This window comes from Nannobrachium achirus, assembly GCF_963921795.1.
Source record: "Nannobrachium achirus genome assembly, chromosome: 11".
Taxonomy (NCBI): Eukaryota; Metazoa; Chordata; class Actinopteri; order Myctophiformes; family Myctophidae; genus Nannobrachium; species Nannobrachium achirus.
The window spans coordinates 1,618,504-1,644,272 of NC_137820.1; positions in this window are offsets into that span (position 1 = coordinate 1,618,504).

The following is a 25,769-nucleotide window of genomic DNA, read 5'->3' on the forward strand; positions in this document are numbered from 1 at the left end:
GACTCAGACTGTCTGCAACTCGTATGTGTTTCACACAGTGTGACTCAGACTGTCTGCAACTCATATGTGTTTCACACAGTGTGACTCAGACTGTCTGCAACTCGTATGTGTTTCACACAGTGTGACTGTGTTTCACACAGTGTGACTCAGACTGTCTGCAACTCATATGTGTTTCACACAGTGTGACTGTCTGCAACTCATATGTGTTTCACACAGTGTGACTCAGACTGTCTGCAACTCGTATGTGTTTCACACAGTGTGACTCAGACTGTCTGCAACTCATATGTGTTTCACACAGTGTGACTCAGACTGTCTGCAACTCGTATGTGTTTCACACAGTGTGACTCAGACTGTCTGCAACTCATATGTGTTTCACACAGTGTGACTCAGACTGTCTGCAACTCATATGTGTTTCACACAGTGTGACTCAGACTGTCTGCAACTCGTATGTGTTTCACACAGTGTGACTCAGACTGTCTGCAACTCGTATGTGTTTCACACAGTGTGACTGTGTTTCACACAGTGTGACTCAGACTGTCTGCAACTCGTATGTGTTTCACACAGTGTGACTCAGACTGTCTGCAACTCGTATGTGTTTCACACAGTGTGACTGTGTTTCACACAGTGTGACTGTCTGCAACTCGTATGTGTTTCACACAGTGTGACTCAGACTGTCTGCAACTCATATGTGTTTCCAAATAAGGCGACTGCGGGTGTTTCTCTCTGGTCAGTACAATGAAACCACGCCCCCATTGATACAAATCTAAATAACAAACAATAATATTAATTAGATAAGCCACGTCATGCCGAACTAATGGAATGCAGAGAACAAATATTTAATGAGTGGCGCCAAATATTTATTTTCTACCCTGAAACTGAAAGAACACAGAAATAGCTACAGAGACAGCAGAAAGCTTTGAATCCACAAGCCTATGGGCAAACTGAACCATATCATTGCTCCCCATCACAAGTGACTCATTGATATAATATATATTTATAGAAAAAGTGATTTTGTGTTTCATGACTCTTTAAGCTAATCATCTGAGGACCCCCCACAATAAATTGGGGACCCCCCTGGGGGTCCCCAAATTGAGAACCAAGTTGTGTCCAAGTTGAGAACCACTGCGTTGCGTCACCATACTATTGTTACTGTGTTTACACTGTACCTATGTGTTGTTACTGTGTTTAAACTGTACGTATGTGTTGTTACTGTGTTTAAACTGTACGTATGTGTTGTTACTGTGTTTAAACTGTACGTATGTGTTGTTACTGTGTTTACACTGTACGTATGTGTTGTTACTGTGTTTACACTGTACGTATGTGTTGTTACTGTGTTTACACTGTACGTATGTGTTGTTACCCAGCCTGACATCTCCTCATTTAAGGGGCGTGGCCACTTGGCCACCAAACAAAGGCCAAACGCCAGGGCAGGAAGGCCATCAAATAAAACATGATTTTAGTCCATTAAAAGAATTAATTGAATCTAGGGGTGTAACGATACATTTTAACAGCGATACAATATGCATCACGATACATGGTTAACGATACGATACATGAGATATTGGTTCATTCATGATTCGATTCAATGATTTAAAATCGATATAGTAACTATTTAGCAAAGAAATTTAATCTGTGTGAAACGTGTCAATAGTTTTTTAAGGGAAAATCTATTATGGATATAAATAAGTAAACACTGTGATTCTCTAGCAAATACATGGACATTATATTACATTATAAAGGTAATTAGACCCCTCTTTTACATTTTCCCTCTTAAAATTGCTAAATCCAAGGCACAGATAATTAGTTTCCATAGAATCGATTGTTGCATTACAATACGATTCAATACTGATAATCTGCATTGTAAAACTATACGATACGATACAGCCATATTTAGCTTTAGCATAACGATATAGTCGATCATTGCAAATTAAAATCGATTTTTCGATTCAGTTACTGTATTGTTACACCCCGATTAAACAGCATGAATTTAGACATTTTGGAATGTATTAAATAACGTGTTAATTTAGACATTATTCTATGGTATTAAACAACGTGTTAATTTAGACATTATTCTATGGTATTAAACAACATATTAATTTAGACATTATTCTATGGTATTAAACAACGTGTTAATTTAGACATTATTCTATGGTATTAAACAACATATTAATTTAGACATTATTCTATGGTATTAAACAACGTGTTAATTTAGACATTATTCTATGGTATTAAACAACATGTTAATTCAGACATTATTCTATGGTATTAAACAACATGTTAATTTAGACATTATTCTATGGTATTAAACAACATGTTAATTCAGACATTATTCTATGGTATTAAACAACGTGTTAATGTAGACATTATTCTATGGTATTAAACAACATTATTCTATGGTATTAAACAACATGTTAATTTAGACATTATTCTATGGTATTAAACAACATTATTCTATGGTATTAAACAACATGTTAATTTAGACATTATTCTATGGTATTAAACAACATGTTAATTCAGACATTATTCTATGGTATTAAACAACGTGTTAATGTAGACATTATTCTATGGTATTAAACAACATTATTCTATGGTATTAAACAACATGTTAATTTAGACATTATTCTATGGTATTAAACAACATTATTCTATGGTATTAAACAACATGTTAATGTAGACATTATTCTATGGTATTAAACAACATTATTCTATGGTATTAAACAACGTGTTAATGTAGACATTATTCTATGGTATTAAACAACATATTCTTGCATTGGTTTTAAAGGTGGAACTGGACGAGAGGTTCCAGAACCAGACGTGTGGACTGTGTGGAGACTTCAACGGAGTTCAGGTTTATGATGAGTTCATTGAAGAAGGTAAATCCGCCCACTTAAGCCCCTTTTCCACAGGCCCAACACCACACCACTCCACACCACACCGCCCACTTGTGCCAGGTTTTCCACTACAAGGACCTGGGTAGAGTGGTGTGAAAGTGGTACTAAACGTGGTACTAAAAAGTATCCAATCTAGAGTAGGTCTGAGCTAGGCCACACAGGGCCAAGCACTTCATAATGACTGATCACTCACTGAATTTTCATTTAGACCACCAGGATATTGTTGTAATACATGATAATAGATTATATTGTGTTATAGCCACTATTATAATCTATTATAGTGTTATCATAGTAATACATTAATACTTTATAGTGTATTATAATCACAGTTATAATCCATTATGTGTTATATTTAGGATAGTTGTAATACAAATTTATATTGTATAATCACAGTTAAAAGGTTCAATTTGTTTCTTACTGATAGGGGTACTTTTGTGTAATGGAAAATGTAGATATTGTTATGTGGTGTGGTGTGGTGTGGTGCTAAAGCTGCAGTCGAAAAGGGGCTTTAGGAGATTATTTGTAGGATTTGTGTACCATGTCGCCCTCTAGTGGATACTCTGAGGTTTCCCTACTGTAATCTTTGGTATTGTTTCCCCAACAGATCAGAGAATAAACATCATGGACTATGGAGACATGTGGAAGTTAAACAGTGTAATCTTTGGTATTGTTCAACAGGTCAGAGAATAAACATCATGGATTATGGAGACATGTGGAAGTTAAACAATGTAATCTTTGGTATTGTTCCCCAACAGGTCAGAGAATAAACGTCATGGACTATGGAGACATGTGGAAGTTAAACGGTGTAATCTTTGGTATTGTTCAACAGGTCAGAGAATAAACATCATGGATTATGGAGACATGTGGAAGTTAAACGGTCCCACAGAGAGCTGTGAGCAGGTCTCTGTTCAGACTAAGAGGAGCTGCACAGACCAGGTAGGAATAACATGAATGAGGGCAGCGTAGCTCAAAATCTGTAAAAAGGATGCAAAAAAAAACATGGAGTAATCCTGGTCTCTATACTGCCTCCCCCTGGCCAGCCGGGGCGCCTGATGGAGGGGAAAGGAACTGGTTGGAATAACGTGTTCCTTCCACGCGCTACGTCCAACCGGGGAAACTCCCCCCTTGTCAGGTGATAAGAAGCGACTTTGACTCCTCATGCATAGCAGGAAGCATGAGGTCAGTCCGTTGCTCTCCCCAGGTTGAGGGAGTGTAGCGGCCAGGACAATGACATGGGGTGAAAAAAAATGGTTAGAAAATCATGGGATAAAAATGTAAGTAAAAAAAAGGGTCCACTGACTCCTCAATGAACTGTGACCTCCAGACAGAGGCGTGTCGGCGTGTCCTGTTGGGACCAGCCTTCGTCAGCTGCCAGGACCTTGGTCTGGACGTGGAGGCCTTGGTGGCAGCCTGCCAGCAGGACCTGTGTCACTGCAACGGCAGCGCCACCTGCCTGTGTCCCACGGTAGCGGAGTTCTCCCGCCAGTGTTCGCACGCAGGCGGAACGCCGCAGCGCTGGAAGACGCAGCAACTGTGCGGTGAGAAGTGTTTCCATTTCAACAGCGATACGATAGGCATCACGACACATGGTTGACGATACGATGCATGGACGATATTGGTTCATTCATGACGATACGATACGATTACATTCAATGATTTAAAATCGTAACTATTTAGAAAATAAATTAAATATGTGTGAGAAACGTGTTGATAGTGCTGTATTATGGATATAAATAAGTAAACAGTGATTCTCTGGCAAATACATGGAGATCATATTTCAACACAAATCTACAAACCTAAACCTTGACATGAACACACATTTATCGATCGACCAAGAGTAGATATGTGGAATGTAAGAGTAATTAGTAATTAATTTGTCTTCTTAAAATTGCTAAATACAAGACAGAAATACTTAGTTTCCATACAATCGATTATTTGCGTTGCAAAACGATTCGATACTGCTTATTCGCATTGTGAAACAATATGATACGATACAAAACCAAACCATTCGATATGTTGCTGTTTGCACATCGATATCGTAGAGAGTTGAAAATTAAAATAGATTTTTTTTCCCGATGCAGTTACTATGTCGTTACACCCCTAGTTTCAACCCATTAAGATCTGAGGACCAAATTAATTTATTCTAAAACAGTTTTATGAAAAACCTATGTTTCTATGTCAGTGGTGTTCAAACGTTTTAAATGTCAAAGTCAGTTGGTGTCCTTTACACATGGAGTATGTTTTAACTGTCCACATCCTTTAACTGTCCACATCCAGTATGTTTTAACTGTCTACAGCTACCTGGTGTCCTTATATGGAGTGTGTTTTAACCTTATATGGAGTGTGTTTTAACAGAGAGTTGGTGTCAGTTCAACATGGAGTACCAGGAGTGTGGCAGTGGCTGTGGGGACGACACCTGCAGTAACCATCGCAACAGTGATCGTGTGTGTCCAGCAGTCTGCATCGACGGATGCTTCTGTCCAGCAGGTCAGTCACTATCACTGAGTCACTGATGGTTTATAGAAAACTACACTTTAGTTTGTTTTAGTCATCTTGGAATGAAATTCCAATCATATATATATTTTTTTCCCACAATTGTGTAACCCATTTCCACCCAGTGCCAAATTGCCTTTGTAGTCCTGGGCTCTGCTCTCCCTCTGCCGCGCCTGGGGACAGCAAAGGACTGACCTCATGCTTCCTTCAGTGCATGAGGAGTCCAAGTTGCTTCTTTTCACCTGACAGTGGGGATTTCCATATTTCATATTTTGAGATGGGGGTCTGCGGTCAAATACACATCATTCTAGGGGGTCCTTGACGTGAAAATGTTTGAGAACCACTGACGATAGAAACAGGAGTTTTTCAAAAACCTTAGAAGGATTTAGAAGACGTGGACCCCTAGGGGGTCCTCAGAGTTACTACAGGGGGTCCTCCAAATCTTTGTGTGATAGAAACCTCTTTTCTCCTTTTTTATACTGTATTAACCACTTGAACCCTAGCTTCCATATTCAGAGAACTTTAGCCAAAAATAGCAGATCTACAAGCTCACAACGCCTCGCGCTACGAGGCGTTGTGAGCTTGTAGATCGGCTATTTTCGGCAAAGAGCTTTGGTGTAGAGGGGAAAAAGAGCAGACTAAGTACAGAGCGAAAGGTCAAGTTTATTAAGTATTGACGGTTCAAGTGGTTCAATATCTGAAAACACACATTATTGCCATGAATCCAAAATAAACTGATGATTGTGCTGTCAAACAATGAAACTATATGGAAAGGTTGTGGGGGTCCCTGCTTCATCTCTCTCTCAACTAAGGGGTCCCTGCTTCATCTTTCTCTCAACTAAGGGGTCCTTGGACTGAAAACGTTGAAGACCCCTGGTTTAGAAAACAACACTTTATTTAGTTTGTCATTTTAGTCTTTTGAATTAAATTCCATTCATCTTTAGTCATATTTTATATGTCGTCTGAAATGCTTTCGTTTTGTAGCCGCCGTAGAAACAGATGTTATTCTGTGTCTGGGTTAGGGTAACCCTGCTAAACAGATGTTATTCTGTGTCTGGGTTAGGGTAACCCTGCTAAACAGATGTTATTCTGTGTCTGGGTTAGGGTAACCCTGCTAAACAGATGTTATTCTGTGTCTGGGTTAGGGTAACCCTGCTAAACAGATGTTATTGTGTGTCTGCTAAACAGATGTTATTCTGTGTCTGCTAAACAGATGTTATTCTGTGTCTGCTAAACAGATGTTATTCTGTGTCTGCTAAACAGATGTTATTCTGTGTCTGGGTTAGGGTAACCCTGCTAAACAGATGTTATTCTGTGTCTGGGTTAGGGTAACCCTGCTAAACAGATGTTATTCTGTGTCTGCTAAACAGATGTTATTCTGTGTCTGGGTTAGGGTAACCCTGCTAAACAGATGTTATTCTGTGTCTGGGTTAGGGTAACCCTGCTAAACAGATGTTATTCTGTGTCTGGGTTAGGGTAACCCTGCTAAACAGATGTTATTCTGTGTCTGGGTTAGGGTAACCCTGCTAAACAGATGTTATTCTGTGTCTGGGTTAGGGTAACCCTGCTAAACAGATGTTATTCTGTGTCTGCTAAACAGATGTTATTCTGTGTCTGCTAAACAGATGTTATTCTGTGTCTGCTAAACAGATGTTATTCTGTGTCTGCTAAACAGATGTTATTCTGTGTCTGGGTTAGGGTAACCCTGCTAAACAGATGTTATTCTGTGTCTGGGTTAGGGTAACCCTGCTAAACAGATGTTATTCTGTGTCTGCTAAACAGATGTTATTCTGTGTCTGGGTTAGGGTAACCCTGCTAAACAGATGTTATTCTGTGTCTGGGTTAGGGTAACCCTGCTAAACAGATGTTATTCTGTGTCTGGGTTAGGGTAACCCTGCTAAACAGATGTTATTCTGTGTCTGCTAAACAGATGTTATTCTGTGTCTGCTAAACAGATGTTATTCTGTGTCTGGGTTAGGGTAACCCTGCTAAACAGATGTTATTCTGTGTCTGGGTTAGGGTAACCCTGCTAAACAGATGTTATTCTGTGTCTGCTAAACAGATGTTATTCTGTGTCTGGGTTAGGGTAACCCTGCTAAACAGATGTTATTCTGTGTCTGCTAAACAGATGTTATTCTGTGTCTGCTAAACAGATGTTATTCTGTGTCTGGGTTAGGGTAACCCTGCTAAACAGATGTTATTCTGTGTCTGGGTTAGGGTAACCCTGCTAAACAGATGTTATTCTGTGTCTGCTAAACAGATGTTATTCTGTGTCTGGGTTAGGGTAACCCTGCTAAACAGATGTTATTCTGTGTCTGCTAAACAGATGTTATTCTGTGTCTGCTAAACAGATGTTATTCTGTGTCTGCTAAACAGATGTTATTCTGTGTCTGCTAAACAGATGTTATTCTGTGTCTGCTAAACAGATGTTATTCTGTGTCTGCTAAACAGATGTTATTCTGTGTCTGCTAAACAGATGTTATTCTGTGTCTGCTAAACAGATGTTATTCTGTGTCTGCTAAACAGATGTTATTCTGTGTCTGCTAAACAGATGTTATTCTGTGTCTGCTAAACAGATGTTATTCTGGGTCTGCTAAACAGATGTTATTCTGTGTCTGCTAAACAGATGTTATTCTGTGTCTGCTAAACAGATGTTATTCTGTGTCTGCTAAACAGATGTTATTCTGTGTCTGCTAAAATTGTGTAAAAGCTTATGGGCTTTTTTTAAACAATATTAGAGGCAGAAATTGTGAAAATTGCTGATCTACAAGCATGTAGATCGGCTATTTTCACAATAAAACCGTGTTATACAAAATTATCTTAGTGCTCTTAGTGCTCGTCAGGGTGGGGGGGTCCCCCAGTTCAAATATGATTATTTCGGGGGTCACGGCCTGAAAAGGTTGAGAACCACTGACATATACTGAGCGTTATTGAGCTGAATTAGTGTTAATATAGTCCTGGAAATCGGGTTAAGTGTTCTGGAAAAGTTTTGGAAAGGTTTTGTAAATTACTTGGTAAAGATGTGTGGGAACCCTGAATAAAGCCCTTGCTATCAGTGCTATCAGCGATTTATTTCATTCCATGGAGGAGGATTGTAAAGTAGGTTGAAGTAGAAAGAGGGAGTTGAGCCTCCAGCTCCTCCCCGGGGAAACAATAGAGCACAAAGACGGACGGGCAGAGGGACAGGCGGTGAAACGGAGACCCACCCTGGAAAGATGAAACATGAGACCAGTCTATCTGGAGCACTGAGATTCTACCACCTGGGAGAGGCTGGGTGGGGGATGCAGGATGTTGTCCATTTTTGATCGAGGGGAAAAAACACACCCAGTGTGAAGTGAGCGCTGCCTTTTAGAGCAGTGTTAAACTATAATAATTCTTCTGCTGTCCATTAGTCTGGTAGGATTCGTCTGGAAACATGGGCTGCAGATTGTTGTTGTGTTGTTGTTTGGTTTCTATTCAGAAAAGTTAGCCTGGCGGTGCCAGCCTCTATCACACACTTCGTTTTGGGAAGAGAGGCTTGGATTGCAGGGAGAGATTTGGCGGGCTAAAGCCTGGTCTCTTAATTGCTCCCTTTGAACTTCAAAGGGGTTGTGCAATAAGGTAATTGATTGGGCCATACAAGTGTCAAGACCTCGTTAGTGTTCTCTCTAATCAATGAAAGCATCAAAGACAACTACCTGTTTGATGTCTGTCATAGAGGGGAGGGGGAGGGGGGAATGTTTTTGAGTCCACACAGCCCTGATTGGCTAACCCTTTCTGGTGGCTGGTGGAAATGGATTCTCAATCGTGATGCTCCAGACCACACTACACCACCACTACCACCAGGGGGTGGTGTTGTGCGGTCTGGTTTATTAACCAGGCTAGCTTTAAGTAGCATGTGAGGGGTCTAACTAGAGGTTTGTCATGATTCTGAATCTATTGCACAAAAAACATTCCTCGGGGTAAAAACAGCCCCACAAAACGATGGTTTAGTCATCACTTTTCACAGTTAGGAGGCCATTTTTGGCACGAGGAATGTTTTTTTGTGCAAAACAACCTCAAGGTCGCCGACTCGGGCGCCCTAGAGCAAGCCCTGGGATACTGCTGTGCAAAATCTGGTGCTTTTAGACTGACTAGCATGAAAAAACCAAAAGGCCCCTGACTATTTGAGACTGACGTGTTCATATCTCCCCTCATGCAGGAACGGTCCTGGATGACATCACAGAGTCAGGCTGCATCCCTGAGGAAAGGTGCTCATGTTTACATGAAGGAAAGATCTACAAACCCTGGGAGAACTACACCAAGTCCTGCAGGAAATGGTAACGTACAGGGGGCACGGTGGCACAGTGGTTAACGCTTCGCCTCACAGCTAGAAGGTCCTGGGTTTGATTCCCGCAGGGGGACGCTGTGGGCGCTGGGGGCGTGTTCCTCCCTCCGCGTCATCAGCGCCCACACCCTAGGTGGGGTTGGCGATAGGGCCTTTCTGTGTGGAGTTTGCATATTCTCCCCGCGTCTCACAAAAACATGCAGTAATCCTGGCCTCTATACTGCCTCCCCCTGGCCGGCCGGGGCGCCTGATGGAGGGGAAAGGAACTGGTTGGAATAACGTGTTCCTTCCACGCGCTACGTCCAAACCAGGGAAATCTCCACTGTCAGGTGAAAAGAAACAACTTGGACTCCTCATGCATAGAAGGAAGCATGAGGTCAGTCCGTTGTCTCCCCAGGTTGGCAGAGGGAGAGCAGAGCCCAGGAATACCTAGCTTAGGCAATTGGCACTTGGTGAAAAAGGGGTACAAAATCGTGGGATAAAAATTATTAAAAAAAAGGAAATGGTAATGCACACAACATCCTGTAGGAAATGGTATCGTACACATTAAGAGCCTGTAGGACAGTAGTTCTCAACCTGTGGGTCGGGACCCCTAGGGTGGTCCCCACATTATTTTGGGGGGTCCCCAGATGATGTGAAACATTCTTTTCTCTCTCAACAGTAAACAAACCAACATAAGTTTAAGTGTATAGAGGGTATCTCTATATATTTCTAAAGTGACAATTTAAGGACTTTTTTTTTAAATGACAAATTAAACATTGGCCAAACTGTCAAATATTAGAGGCAGCAAGTGTGAAAATAACAGATCTAGAAGCTCACAAAGTCGTGAGCTTGTAGATCTGCCATTTTCACAATAGAACCGTGTTTTACAAAATGTAATGCCTCAACTCTTAGTGCTTGTCAGTCCCAGTTAAAATATGATTATTTTGGGGGTCACAGCCTGAAAAGGTTGAGAAACACTGCACAAGTGTAATAGTGAATGATAGCGTCCCGGAAAAGACGCGTTGTGATTGGCCAGAGGTATTTTGAGTGAGAGTTTGCCCCAAAACAACAACATTACAACTTCTAATGGCGCCTCATGCGACCTTCGTAACGCTCAACACGGCGACTAATTGCTACTGCTCCTTCGGTAAGAATGAATAACTACCTCCAAGCTCACAATGCAGGGACGTGCTGGCCATTGGGAAAAGCAGGACAACTCCCGAACGGCCGGTTCATTCCTGGCCGGTCCAGGAAAAAAAATAGGAAAAAGAAATTAAAAAAATGTCGTTCCATTTTGGGGGCTGGGCGGCCAACAAAGTAAATCGCCACTGTCGGGCGGAAACCTCCTATCTCCAAGTTAAAAATGTGTACATTTTTTCCCAAAGCAAAGCCCTGCTTCATCATACAAGGCCGTCGCACAAAAGTAGTGAAAACAGCAGATCTACAAGCACACAACGCCTCGCGGTGCGAGGCGTTGTGTGCTTGTAGATCGGCTGTTTTCACTAGTTTAAATCATTTTTAAAATTATAAATACAAAACAAACGGTTTTTGACATGTTTCCACCCGACAACGACGAAATATAACTCATGTACAGTAATTGGCCCACTGGCTTGTCACTTGTCATGATCTGAAATGGCAAATCTTTGAGTAGCAGCAGCAGCGCTATAGAGAGAGATCTCTCTCTATAGCACGCAATGAGGGCCTCTACAACTCTTTTTCCCGGGCCCAGCATGTCCCTGTCACAATGTGATGCGTTGTGAGCTTGGAGGTCTGCTGTTCTCCACATTTCCACCAAAATGCCCTTTTATAAAGTCCAGCCCCCTGCCTCTCTAACGTTCTCTGCACCTCCCTGCTCAGCACCTGTCAGCACGGAGCCTGGAGCTGTGAGGACATGGACTGTCCCTCCACCTGCTCTCTGGTGGCAGGATCTCACATCTCCACCTACGATGACAACCACTACACCTTCCATGGACACTGCTCCTACATCCTGTCTAAGGTAACACCACCTTCCATGGACACTGCTCCTACATCCTGTCTAAGGTAACAACCACTACACCTTCCACTACACCTTCCATGGACACTGTTCCTACATCCTGTCTAAGGTAACAACCACTACACCTTCCATAGAGACTGTTCCTACATCCTGTCTAAGGTAACACCACCTTCCATGGACACTGTTCCTACATCCTGTCTAAGGTAACACCACCTTCCATGGACACTGTTCCTACATCCTGTCTAAGGTAACAACCACTACACCTTCCATAGAGACTGTTCCTACATCCTGTCTAAGGTAACAACCCAGGGTTCCCCAATATGCGACCCGCGGGCGGGGGCTACTGTCTGACCCACACCAACCCCAGTAATAATGGTGATATAAGAGCAGCAACAACACTAGTATATCATCGTCGTCGGGTGGAAACCTCGTATCTCCAAATGTGTACGTTCTTTCGCAAAGTAAAGCTCTGCTTACAAGGCCATCGTACAAGGCCGTCGCACAACAGTAGTGAAAACAGCAGATCTACAAGCACACAACGCCTTGCGGTGCGAGGCGTTGTGTGCTTGTAGATCGGCTGTTTTCACTAGTTTAAATCATTTTTAAAATGATAAATGCAAAACAAACGGTTTTGGACATACAAGATTTTCACCCGACAACGACGATATCTGAACTGTCACTGGAGTAGCGGGAACGCCACCGTCACCCCCTGCAATGTTGTGGCCCTCAGCCCTTGGGGAAAACTGCATTACCTTCCATAGAGACTGCTCCTACATCCTGTCTAAGGTAAAACCACTACTAGTTCAGGGTTCACCAATTGGTTTTCCCCAAGGGCCGAATCATGTCTAGGGTACCAAGCCGAGGGCCACAACATTGAATTATGTCTAGGGTACCAAGCTGAGGGCCACAACATTGAATTATGTCTAGGGTACCAAGCTGAGGGCCACAACATTGAATTATGTCTAGGGTACCAAGCCGAGGGCCACAACATTGAATTATGTCTAGGGTACAGCTGAGGGCCACAACATTGAATTATGTCTAGGGTACCAAGCCGAGGGCCACAACATTGAATTATGTCTAGGGTACCAAGCTGAGGGCCACAACATTGAATTATGTCTAGGGTACCAAGCCGAGGGCCACAACATTGAATCATGTCTAGGGTACCAAGCAGAGGGCCACAACATTGAATTATGTCTAGGGTACCAAGCCGAGGGCCACAACATTGAATCATGTCTAGGGTACCAAGCCGAGGGCCACAGCATTGAATCATGTCTAGGGTACCAAGCCGAGGGCCACAACATTGAATCATGTCTAGGGTACCAAGCCGAGGGCCACAGCATTGAATCATGTCTAGGGTACCAAGCCGAGGGCCACAGCATTGAATCATGTCTAGGGTACCAAGCCGAGGGCCACAACATAGAATCATGTCTAGGGTACCAAGCCGAGGGCCACAGCATTGAATCATGTCTAGGGTACCAAGCCGAGGGCCACAGCATTGAATCATGTCTAGGGTACCAAGCCGAGGGCCACAACATTGAATCATGTCTAGGGTACCAAGCTGAGGGCCACAACATTGAATCATGTCTAGGGTACCAAGCCGAGGGCCACAACATTGAATCATGTCTAGGGTACCAAGCTGAGGGCCACAACATTGAATCATGTCTAGGGTACCAAGCTGAGGGCCACAACATTGAATCATGTCTAGGGTACCAAGCCGAGGGCCACAACATTGAATCATGTCTAGGGTACCAAGCTGAGGGCCACAACATTGAATCATGTCTAGGGTACCAAGCTGAGGGCCACAACATTGAATCATGTCTAGGGTACCAAGCTGAGGGCCACAACATTGCATCATGTCTAGGGTACCAAGCCGAGGACCACAACATTGAATCATGTCTAGGGTACCAAGCTGAGGGCCACAACATTGAATCATGTCTAGGGTACCAAGCTGAGGGCCACAACATTGAATCATGTCTAGGGTACCAAGCTGAGGGCCACAACATTGAATCATGTCTAGGGTACCAAGCCGAGGGCCACAACATTGAATCATGTCTAGGGTACCAAGCTGAGGGCCACAACATTGAATCATGTCTAGGGTACCAAGCTGAGGGCCACAACATTGAATCATGTCTAGGGTACCAAGCCGAGGGCCACAACATTGAATCATGTCTAGGGTACCAAGCTGAGGGCCACAACATTGAATCATGTCTAGGGTACCAAGCTGAGGGCCACAACATTGAATCATGTCTAGGGTACCAAGCCGAGGGCCACAACATTGAATCATGTCTAGGGTACCAAGCTGAGGGCCACAACATTGAATCATGTCTAGGGTACCAAGCCGAAGGCCACAACATTGCAAGGGGCGACGGTGGTGTTCCCGCTACTCCAGCGACAGTTCAGATATCGTCGTTGTCGGGTGAAAATCTTGTATGTACAAAACCATTCCTTTTGCATTTATCATTTTACAAATGATTTAAACTAGTGAAAACAGCCGATCTACAAGCACACAACGCCTCGCACCGCGAGGCGTTGTGTGCTTGTAGATCGGCTGTTTTCACTACTTTCGTGCGACGGCCTTGTATGATTTGCGAAAGAACGTACACATTTGGAGATACGAGATTTCCACCCGACAACGGCGATATACTAGTGTTGTTGCTGCTCTTATACCACCATTATATTGGTGGGGTTGGTGTGGGCCAGACAGTAGCCCCCTGCGGGCCGCAAATGGCCTGCGAGCCGCCTATTGGGACTACACTACACCTTCCATGGACACTGCTCCTACATTCTGTCCAAGGTGAGACGAACCAGTGTAGTGAGTTGCAGTGTGAGTTGTGCAGCCCCAGCCAGAAGCCTCAAAAGTCTAGTATCTGCACTCATTCCATAGGGATGTCCCTTTGGAGTGATGGTTAAGATATTGGACTTTCACGTGGGAGACCCGGGTTCGAAGCCGGGTTTGGATCACCTCCGTTACACCAGCACACCTAACAATTACATTTAACAGTTTACAATGTAGGCATTTAGCAGACACGCTTAATCCAGAGCGATTTACAATAAGCAATGTAATACATCAATACAATAAGCAAGGTAATACGTCAATAACAATACAATAAATGCATATATAGGAAATATCAATCTAGAAAACAATAACTAAATAGCTAAGTAGATAGACCACGCACCTAATCAGTAAAAGCTTTTTTTTAAAACCTAAAAATACTATCTAGCTTTCATGTATGATATGAACATCGAGGATAGGCGATGGGGCGAGGGTAGGCGATGGGGCGAGGGTAGGCGATGGGGCGAGGGTAGGCGATGGGGTGAGGGTAGGCGATGGGGTGAGGGTAGGTGATGGGATGGGGCGAGGGTAGGTGATGGGGCAAGGGTAGGTGATGGGGTGAGGGTAGGCGATGGGGCGAGGGTAGGTGATGGGGCGAGGGTAGGTGATGGGGCGAGGGTAGGTGATGGGGCGAGGGTAGGTGATGGGGCGAGGGTAGGTGATGGGGCGAGGGTAGGCGATGGGGCGAGGGTAGGCGATGGGGCGAGGGTAGGTGATGGGGCGAGGGTAGGCGATGGGGCGAGGGTAGGCGATGGGGCGAGGGTAGGTGATGGGGCGAGGGTAGGTGATGGGGCGAGGGTAGGTGATGGGGCGAGGGTAGGTGATGGGGCGAGGGTAGGTGATGGGGCGAGGGTAGGTGATGGGGTGAGGGTAGGCGATGGGGCGAGGGTAGGTGATGGGGTGAGGGTAGGTGATGGGGCGAGGGTAGGCGATGGGGCGAGGGTAGGCGATGGGGCGAGGGTAGGTGATGGGGTGAGGGTAGGCGATGGGGCGAGGGTAGGCGATGGGGTGAGGGTAGGTGATGGGGCGAGGGTAGGTGATGGGGCGAGGGTAGGTGATGGGGCGAGGGTAGGTGATGGGGCGAGGGTAGGTGATGGGGTGAGGGTAGGTGATGGGGCGAGGGTAGGCGATGGGGCGAGGGTAGGCGATGGGGCGAGGGTAGGCGATGGGGCGAGGGTAGGCGATGGGGTGAGGGTAGGTGATGGGGCGAGGGTAGGCGATGGGGCGAGGGTAGGTCATTGAAGGAAGCATGAGCTCAGTTCAGGGCTCTGCTCAGGTTGGCAGAGGGAGAGCAGAGCCCAGGGTTACATTACATAATTGGCACTGGGTGAAAAATGGGTTGCAAAATCGTGGGATGAAAAATAAATAAGTGATTTGGCACTGAAGGTCTTTGCACACTGCTGCGTTTTTCAGGTCGAATAACGGAGTGAATTATTTTTTTTGGACCAGGGTTGATTTTTTTCAGCAGAGTCCCTTGCTCTCTCTCTCTCTCTCTCTCTCTCTCTCTCTCTCCTCTCTCTCTCTCTCTCTCTCTCTCTCTCTCTCTCTCTCTCCTCTCTCTCTCTCTCTCTCTCTCTCTCTCTCTCTCTCTCTCTCTCTCTCTCCTGGCCTCCGGATTTTGGATTTATAAAACACAGCGAAAGCCCGCAGTGCAACCAGCTTAACTCCTGTGGAGGAGCCTTTATCATATTTTAGAATGTAACAAGCATCCTGATTGGCTTAGAACAATGAGGTGATAAGCCAGTGGTGCAGCAGTGTTAAGGCCTTTGCTCACAGGCTCCCATTTTCCTCACATTATGAAAAAATCAAACCTCGGTTCGAAGTGAAGCGGTGAACTTTTATTCTATGTGTTCTAGAGTTATGAACTCTGTGATCTATACATCTATACAGTTATGGACTCTGTGATCTATTCATTCTTTATATATTCTGAATTCTACATTCTTTATATATTCTGAATGAATATATAAAGAATGGAGGGCCAAATTATCATGTGAAGCTTGACCAATCCTCAAAGTATCCAATCATCAGACCGGGACGGACACTACACACATATTCTGGACGTACGGGACAGATAAAACCTGTTCATTCTGAACTGAAATGGCCATATATGGACATGGGACACACATTTTGCTTTTTGAAAAAGCCTATTCGTTCTGGACTGATATTCTGGACGTACGGGACAGAAAAAACCTGTTCATTCTGGACTGAAATGACCATATATGGGCGTGGGACACACAAAGCCACTCATTGGAAGCGGTTTTCACCGCTTCAAAAATACATGACAATAAATGAGCACATGTTGTCTCTCTGACCTCATGCACATCGGGTCCCAATTTGTACACATTCTTTTTTTTTTCCACGTAAAAAATCAGATCCTGTGTGCAGAAGGTGTTTAGGAGAGTAGAGGAAAGAATTACAATTTGACCAAAAAGTGAGTCAGGCAATTATTGCGACGGCAACGACTGTCTGTCCGTCTGTCTGTCCGTCACGTCACACTTTTGCCCCTACTCTATCTCTGCCACCGTTGGCCCTATCCATGCCAAACCTTGCACACACACTCCTTGGATGGCAAATCACAACCTCCAGCCTGATTGCTCACATGGCCCTCTTCTAGCGCCACCACAAGGCCAATTTTTTTACAACACATTTTTGGACACTGCTCCTACAGATTTTGCCCTAAAATCACACAAAGTGGTACACAGTATCTCTACAGTCATGTCATCAACATGGATCTGTCTCATTTCCCATATTCCCTCCTGTTTGGCTACCATTGCCTTCTAAAGTTTGTGTATGCGACCTGACGGTGGCTTATCTCCCGATAAGGGAGTCTTGCTGGTTGTAATGCGGCTGACGGTTTCCATTGTTTGCAGGAGATGAACGGGTCCTTCACGGTGCTGGGTGACATGTACAGCTGTGGGAACCAATACGAGACCTGTCTGGAAGCTGTGACCGTCATATTACATGGCTCTACGGTAAGATTAACGATCTACAAGCTCACAACGCGCTGCGATGTGACTCGTTGTGAGCTTGTAGATCTGCTACTTTCAAAAGACTTCTACACAATTTAGACGGGATATTCTTCATAACTAGTACTTTTACTTTAGGTACTTTTAAGTCCATTTTACTCAAGTACATTTTGAATATTGGTCTTTTACTTGTAACAGCAGTATTTCTATATTGCAGTGTTGATACTTTTACTTAAAGGAGTAGTTCACCCCCAAAATTACTTTTTTTCTATTGATTACTCATGCCATGGAGAGTAGAGTTCAATAATATATTTAGTTTTTTGTCACATTCCTAAGACAAAGATTTTATTCGAGTAAATTTACCCCCATTGATTCCGGATCCGGAACGAATGGGGGTAAATTTATCACAAACAGTTAAAGGACAACTCTAGTGTTTTACAACAAGGGTTCATATTTTAGATTGAAAATAAAGAATATAAAAAATAAAAAATAAATAGTGTTAAAATGTTTTCATTTACTTCTTTCTATTGTTTTTATTTGGACATTTTATTTCAGGGGGTGGGGGCATGCGTACAAGTGGCTAAATATGTCATTTTACACAGAATAATCCCATTCCCAAGATACAACGCAACCTTTCATGGTTGGATGTGATTTTTGGGGGCTAGAAGTGTTACTGTAAATAGCAATAAAGAAACGGCTGGCTTATTGTATCTAAAAAGACATATTTAGCCACTTGTACACATGCCCCCATGCGTACGCATGCCCCACATTTTAGCACGGTAAACGCGATAAAACAATAGAACAAAGCAAATGAAAACATTTTAACACTCACTTTTTATTTTCTCTAATTACAATCTAAAATATGAACCCTTGTTGTAAAAAAAACAAAGTTGTCCTTTAAATGTGTGAACACGACCCCAGAGTTACAAACCACTTGCATCAGCAGCGTAACGGCCCTCTGGGGTGCCACGGGACCCACTTTGAGAAACCCTGCCATAGGCTGTTTGCGATGTGAGAGTGTGTGGATACAGTGTGTACAGTATACGAGTAGTGATATTAATAAAATGTTATTCTTTCATTTGCAGACAATTAGAGTTCAAGACACCGGGATGGTTTTCTACAACAGACTGAGTTCTCAAGTCCCCCTGGCACTGAGTGAGCATCCATTCTTTATCTCTGTGGTTCTCAACCTTTACAGACCCCCCAATAATCATATCTTAACTGGGGACCCACCAAAATTATCATATTTTAACTGGGGACCCCCCAAATAATCATATTTTAACTGGGGACCCCACAAAATAATCATATTTTAACTGGGGACCCCCCAAAATAATCATATTTTAACTGGGGACCCCCCAAAATAATCATATTTTAACTGGGGACCCCCCCACCCTGACAAGCACTAAGAGTTGAGGAATTACATTTTGTATAACACGGTTATATTGGGTAAATTGTCTATTTTCTGACCTAATATTTGACAATGTATAATTTTAGAGGTATTAAAAAGTCCTTAAATTGTCACTTTAGAAATGTACAGATACCCTCTATACACTTAAACTGTATGAAAAAAGTGGCTGAAAAGTGGATTGTAAAGTCTCTTGTTAAACATCTAGACAAAGGCTACACCCCTCTGCATCCTATGCAGTTTGGGTTTCGAGCCTTCCACTCCACTGAGTCAGCAAATTGCTTATTCATTGAAAAGTTAAAGTGTGCTTTGAACAAAGCCCCATGCGCAATGGCAGTATTTTTGGACTTCAAGAAAGCATTTGACTCTGTCAGCCATCAGGTCCTCTTGTCCAAACTAACACATTTCAACTTGTCCCCAGAGGCCATCAAATGGTTTACATCATACCTATCAAATAGAGAACAGTGTGTTAGTATAAATGGCATCAAGTCTCCTTATCACACTTGCTCGGTTGGTGTCCCCCAGGGATCAATAGTAGGACCAATTCTGTTTTCTCTGTTTATAAACGATCTACCTGATGTATGTAAAGATGTACATATTCAGATGTACGCAGATGATGCTGTTATACTGACTCATGGAAAGAGCTATGCAGAGGTGTCAACGGTTTTAACTTCTGTTCTGACCAGCGTTCAGGACTGGCTTACAGACTCATGCCTGCTCCTGAATGCAAAAAAGACGGTCTGCATGGCTTTTTCCAAAAGACCAGTTGTGATGGAATCATCAAATGTGTTTCTGGGTGGAGAGGAACTTGAACTTGTGTCAGAGTTCAAGTACCTCGGGGTCATGTTAGACTCAACCCTAACCTTTAAAAAACATGTAAAAAAGGTTACAAACACAATCAAGTTCAACCTTCAGAACTTTAAACAAATCAGACCTTTTTTGGCAGTTAGTGCTGCTAAATCGTATCTCCAATGCATGATCCTATCACACATTGAGTACTGTTTCACAAACTGGTCTTGCGCAGGTATAACGACTCTCAAACCCATTGAACAGCTATATAAGAGTGCGCTTAAGGTATTCGATAGGAAACCCCACTCATATCACCATTGTAATATTCTTCAGAGGTACCGTTTTTTGAGTTTCGCTAATTTTAAGGTTTTTAAACAGGTCAGTATCATATATAAGACCCTAAATGGTCTATGCCCGCCTCCCCTAAAGGAATTCATAAAAAGGAAGCCTGATAGAGGACTCAATACTAGAGCAATCACTAGAGGGGATTGCGAAGTACCGTACCGGGTAACCGCTTTTGGAAAAAACACCCTTTCAGTGCAGGGATGTTCAATCTGGAATGACCTACCTCTAACAATAAGAGACTGTTTGTCATTTCCATCCTTCAAGTTCAATCTAAAAAAATGGTTAGTTGACAATCAAACCTGTGACCATGTATAGTTCTAAGAGTGCAGCTCATGCCATGTACGTATATTTTTAACTATCCTTTTTTAATGTAGGGTACTGTTAGTAATATGTGTTGTTTTGTTGTTTTTTCTTGGTTCAGGAAAAATAGTATTTGTATGTATGTTATTAGGCGCCCTCTCCTAATGTAGGGTTACTGTTTGTTGGTATGTATTGTTTTGTCTTCATGTGGGGACTACGGATGAAATTTAGCATTCTTGCTAATTCCGGCTTATTTACATTGCATTCATGTAGTGTTCATTAATATGCATTGTCCCGTCTAAATAAACAAATAAAGTAAAGTAAAGTAAAGTATGTTGGTTTGTTTACTGTTGAGAGAGAAAACAATGTTTCACATTAAGTTAATCATCTGGGGATGTCTCAAAATAATGTGGGGACCCCCGTAGAGGTCCCGACCCACAGGTTGAGAACCACTACTTTATCTCATATTAAATAAATTACGGCGTCTTTTTTTGGTTAGATGTTGTTGCAGTTTCTGGTTCAGAAACAGATCAGTGATTGTAGATGTGTTTGTTTCTCTGTCTCCAGAGGACGTGACCATCTTCAGACCTTCTTCCTTCTACATGGTGGTCCACACCACCTACGGTCTGCAGGTCACCGTCCAGCTGACCCCCATCATGCAGGTCTACATCACTGCTGCCACCGCGCTGAAAGGAAACCTCCGCGGTACGCACCCATACAACCCCATACATGGGCATGTTCTGACATCACATTGTTGACTATCACGCAGGAATCTCCATATATGGGTAACTGGTCCGATATACGTCCAGATGGTCAAGAATTGGCACAACCTCGCCCTACGCGTGTCACCCTGAGGCGTCTTACTAGTGTTAGACAATTAGGGTGCAAGGATTATTCAAGATTTAATCTACGGTTGCCTAACTAAATATTAATTAGTGGTACCAGGTCTGTGTGGTGACTACAACGACGTAGAAGCTGATGATTATAAGGTTTAATTAGTGGTATATTAATCAGTGTGGTATAGTAATCAGTGTGGTATAGTAATCAGTGTGGTATATTAATCAGTGGTATATTAATTAGTGGTACATTAATTAGTATGGTTTACTGTATCCTACCAGGTCTGTGTGGTGACTACAACGACATAGAAGCTGATGATTATAAGGTTTAATTAGTGTAATAATAATAAATAATAATGCACTTTATTTGTAACGCACTTTACATTCAAAGAATCTCAAAGTGCTACAAGGTTAAAAGCAAGGCATAAAAAACAGCAAGGCAGACAATCAGTTCGTTATACTAAAAACTAGTTTCAAGGTCAAGTTTAAAACTAGGCAACACAGGGCAAGAACAATAAAAAGTCCCAGTAAAATTAAGAAAACGCTTTGTTAAAAAGGTAGGTTTTTAGTCAAAAAACATCAGTGGACTGTGGTGCTCTCAAGTGGTCGGGGAGGGAGTTCCACAGATTTGGGGCCATAAAGCTGAAGGCCCGGTCTCTCATGGTGCGGAGGTTGGTGTCGGGGATGAAAGTGTGGTATATTAATCAGTGTGGTATATTAATTAGTGGTGTATCCTACCAGGTCTGTGTGGTGACTACAACGATGTAGAAGCAGACGACTACCAGGCGTCCAACGGGCTTCTGGAGGGCCATGCTGTGCCCTTCTCCAACTCCTGGCGCTCCCTGGCATCATGCCAGGACCTGCCCATCATGATGGGGAGCCCCTGTGGTGCCAGCGTAGAGAAAGGTAGGAGTCACATCATGATGGGGAGCCCCTGTGGGGCCAGCGTAGAGAAAGGTAGGAGTCACATCATGATGGGGAGCCCCTGTGGGGCCAGCGTACAGAAAGGTAGGAGTCACATCATGATGGGGAGCCCCTGTGGGGCCAGCGTAGAGAAAGGTAGGAGTCACATCATGATGGGGAGCCCCTGTGGGGCCAGCGTACAGAAAGGTAGGAGTCACATCATGATGGGGAGCCCCTGTGGTGCCAGCGTAGAGAAAGGTAGGAGTCACATCATGATGGGGAGCCCCTGTGGGGCCAGCGTAGAGAAAGGTAGGAGTCACATCATGATGGGGAGCCCCTGTGGGGCCAGCGTACAGAAAGGTAGGAGTCACATCATGATGGGGAGCCCCTGTGGTGCCAGCGTAGAGAAAGGTAGGAGTCACATCATGATGGGGAGCCCCTGTGGGGCCAGCGTAGAGAAAGGTAGGAGTCACATCATGATGGGGAGCCCCTGTGGGGCCAGCGTAGAGAAAGGTAGGAGTCACATCATGATGGGGAGCCCCTGTGGGGCCAGCGTACAGAAAGGTAGGAGTCACATCATGATGGGGAGCCCCTGTGGTGCCAGCGTACAGAAAGGTAGGAGTCACATCATGATGGGGAGCCCCTGTGGTGCCAGCGTAGAGAAAGGTAGGAGTCACATCATGATGGGGAGCCCCTGTGGGGCCAGCGTAGAGAAAGGTAGGAGTCACATCATGATGGGGAGCCCCTGTGGGGCCAGCGTAGAGAAAGGTAGGAGTCACATCATGATGGGGAGCCCCTGTGGGGCCAGCGTAGAGAAAGGTAGGAGTCACATCATGATGGGGAGCCCCTGTGGGCTCTTTAAGCATCATACTTATACTAATAATAATATAATAAATTGAATTCCCAGAAGGTGAAAGTGCAATGAGTACAATATTTATTTAACAATATATTAACACAAGAGCTCTTTGAGACACACGCATGCTTAACTGTGCCCCCTGTTTCTCAGGCATGGTCCCATTATATACACTGACAGGAATACAGGAATACAGGAATAGCAGGGGTAAATCAGAGACATCCATATAAGGCTTTAGTTAGGAACAGTTAGATGACAGGACACGACATTCTGGTGACAGGTGAGGCAGTGCCTCACTCCATGGTTGGCCTGAAGCTTAGAATATAAATCCTGACATGCCACTATGTGAATGACATGACTCTTCTGGTTACTTTAGAAACAAATTAGTAGTTACATTTATTTAGAAATCTATCACATTCCCTCCTTAAATGTAATGAGATTTGTTTTCCATCTGCAGGAGGATCGAAAATCAGTTTTGAAACACATATCTGGTAGGGGCGAAAACCACTTTCTTGGTAAAATTCCATCCTACGACCCTCAGTCTTTTGAGCGATCACTTCGTAAAGCCAGCATTTCGTTTGTGTATGTGTTTCTCCTGCACTCTTCTCCACTTGAATGAATGAGTTCCTTCTTAGGTTGGTTCGTAATGTCTCTTCTTCCCTTATTTGGGCAATGTCACGACACAGGGCTTCCATGCCCCTTTTCCGATCACAACGTCCTCATAGCAGTTGGATTGACAGCGTCCTTCATAGTGGATGGGATGCAAGGCAGTTAGGGTATGTCCCTTGCACAGTTCTATCATCTCATCTGGTTGGGATGCAAGGCGGCAATTCCATGGTGATTTCCCAGACATCTTTTTGGTTTCCATACATCTCATTTTTATGGCTCCGTCTCATCTTTCATGTATGGTTTAATTTATTGGATTTCACAAACTGGAAATAGAAAGCTCAGCACCAAGGGTTATGACGTCCTATACTAGAATAATTTTTTTAATCTATACAGCCATCAACATTCTGTATTTTCCAACATGGCAATGGGGAGCATTTATCAATTTGTAGTACAAAATGGTCATAAATAGTTCAATCATGAATGATATCTTATATTTTTACATACCTTAATGTGTGGAAGTATTTTCTTACCATAGGGTTTAGATATATTTGACATATCTTTCCTTCCATTTTTTCCATTGTTAGGAGTGTTCCTTTACCATATTAACTCAATGTTTTTGGAAACATTTTGACATCTCCTGTAATTGCATTTCATCTTCCCAACGACATTCCATAGCATAGACATGTTGTTATGGGTTTAGTCAGTTAGTTAGTTTGTGTTAACCACACATACAGTATGTTGGGAAGAAAGAATAAATCTGTTAAAACATTCACTAAATGATTCGTGGGAGAAAATCTTTCGTTAGACAAATCCAATAATATATTTCATTTTTGTCCAAAATGCGATGAAACTCAGGATCCCTATAGAGAAATCAAAAGTATAGTTAGCCATGACTTTTCTTTCACCTTCAAAGGTGACAACCATCACATGTTTAAATATAGGTCCCTATAGTGCATTCACCATTATTTCCCAACAGACCAGTGATTCTCAAAAAACACTGTCCCATTCATTCCCATACATATTATTATATACCCGGGTATCAAACAATCATATTAGACTTACACTCTTTGGTGGTTCAGGCTTGTAGTTTTCCATACTGTATTTCCAATGCATGTCAACTGGTCATGTTCCTCTGGCACTATAAACCCAGCAGGGGTTCCTCTAGAAACTGAACCTGAAATTGTACTAGCCAATCTTATAAATATATCTACTAGAGAAAACTACTAGAGACAACAATTCTGAACTACTAATAGCCTAGCCTAATAATCCTAAAAAACGAATTCTTCTTATACGAATTCTTCTTATACTTCTTTTAAATCTTATACTTCTTTTAAAATCCATATTACCCAATCCTAAAAAACGAATTCTTCTTATACGAATTCTTCTTATACTTCTTTTAAATCTTATACTTCTTTTAAAATCCATATTACCCCCCCCCCCTTTTTTGATAAGCACTGGCAACATATATTCAGTTCCCAGTCCTCAACATAAGGTCTTTCTAACTGAGCATGACCTACAGTAAAGCTCACAACAGCAACAACCTGTTGGAGCAGGGAGATACAAATACATATAAACAGCCCCCCCCCCCCCCCCATGAGGCTACTGCAGGCAGAAGGAAGGAGGAATAGATAACTGAGCAGGCAATGATCAGCTGACTGCCACGTCAACTGTGACGCAGACTGGTGTAGTAGCAGTGTATCAGAAACCGAATGCAACCGCATTGACCCATTTGTCGCGGGCTCCATTCATTAAACTCCCAGGAACTACATGGATAGTGCTTATTAGTTAAATAAGAGGGTCCAATTTGCTAACAAAACGCTATCCCCTCAACACTGATTATTTCCGTCCTTAGAAACCACCGTTATTTATTCCCTATTAACTAAAATAGAAGTAGACAACAACCAGTTCACTGGTTTAAGCCCGCAATTGACTTAACAACATAAATACTAAACTCCACACTGACTTCCCTATGTATAGAGACATATATTTTTTTATAGAAACACATATTTTTTCCTAGAATCATATACCCTCCTTATGTACATAAACATATATTTCACCCTAGCATCATATATTATTTTCCTAGGCACAGGACTCTCCCCTTATTTTATGTAGGAAATTGGTACAATTCAATATTGCCTATCTGCTTTTGCAATGTACTGTACTATTTTAACAAGTTTCAACATTACTCCTATAGATATCCTATGAGTGGATTTAGTACCTCCAAACTCAATTCCCTGTACAATCCCCTTTCAATTTTGAATCCTA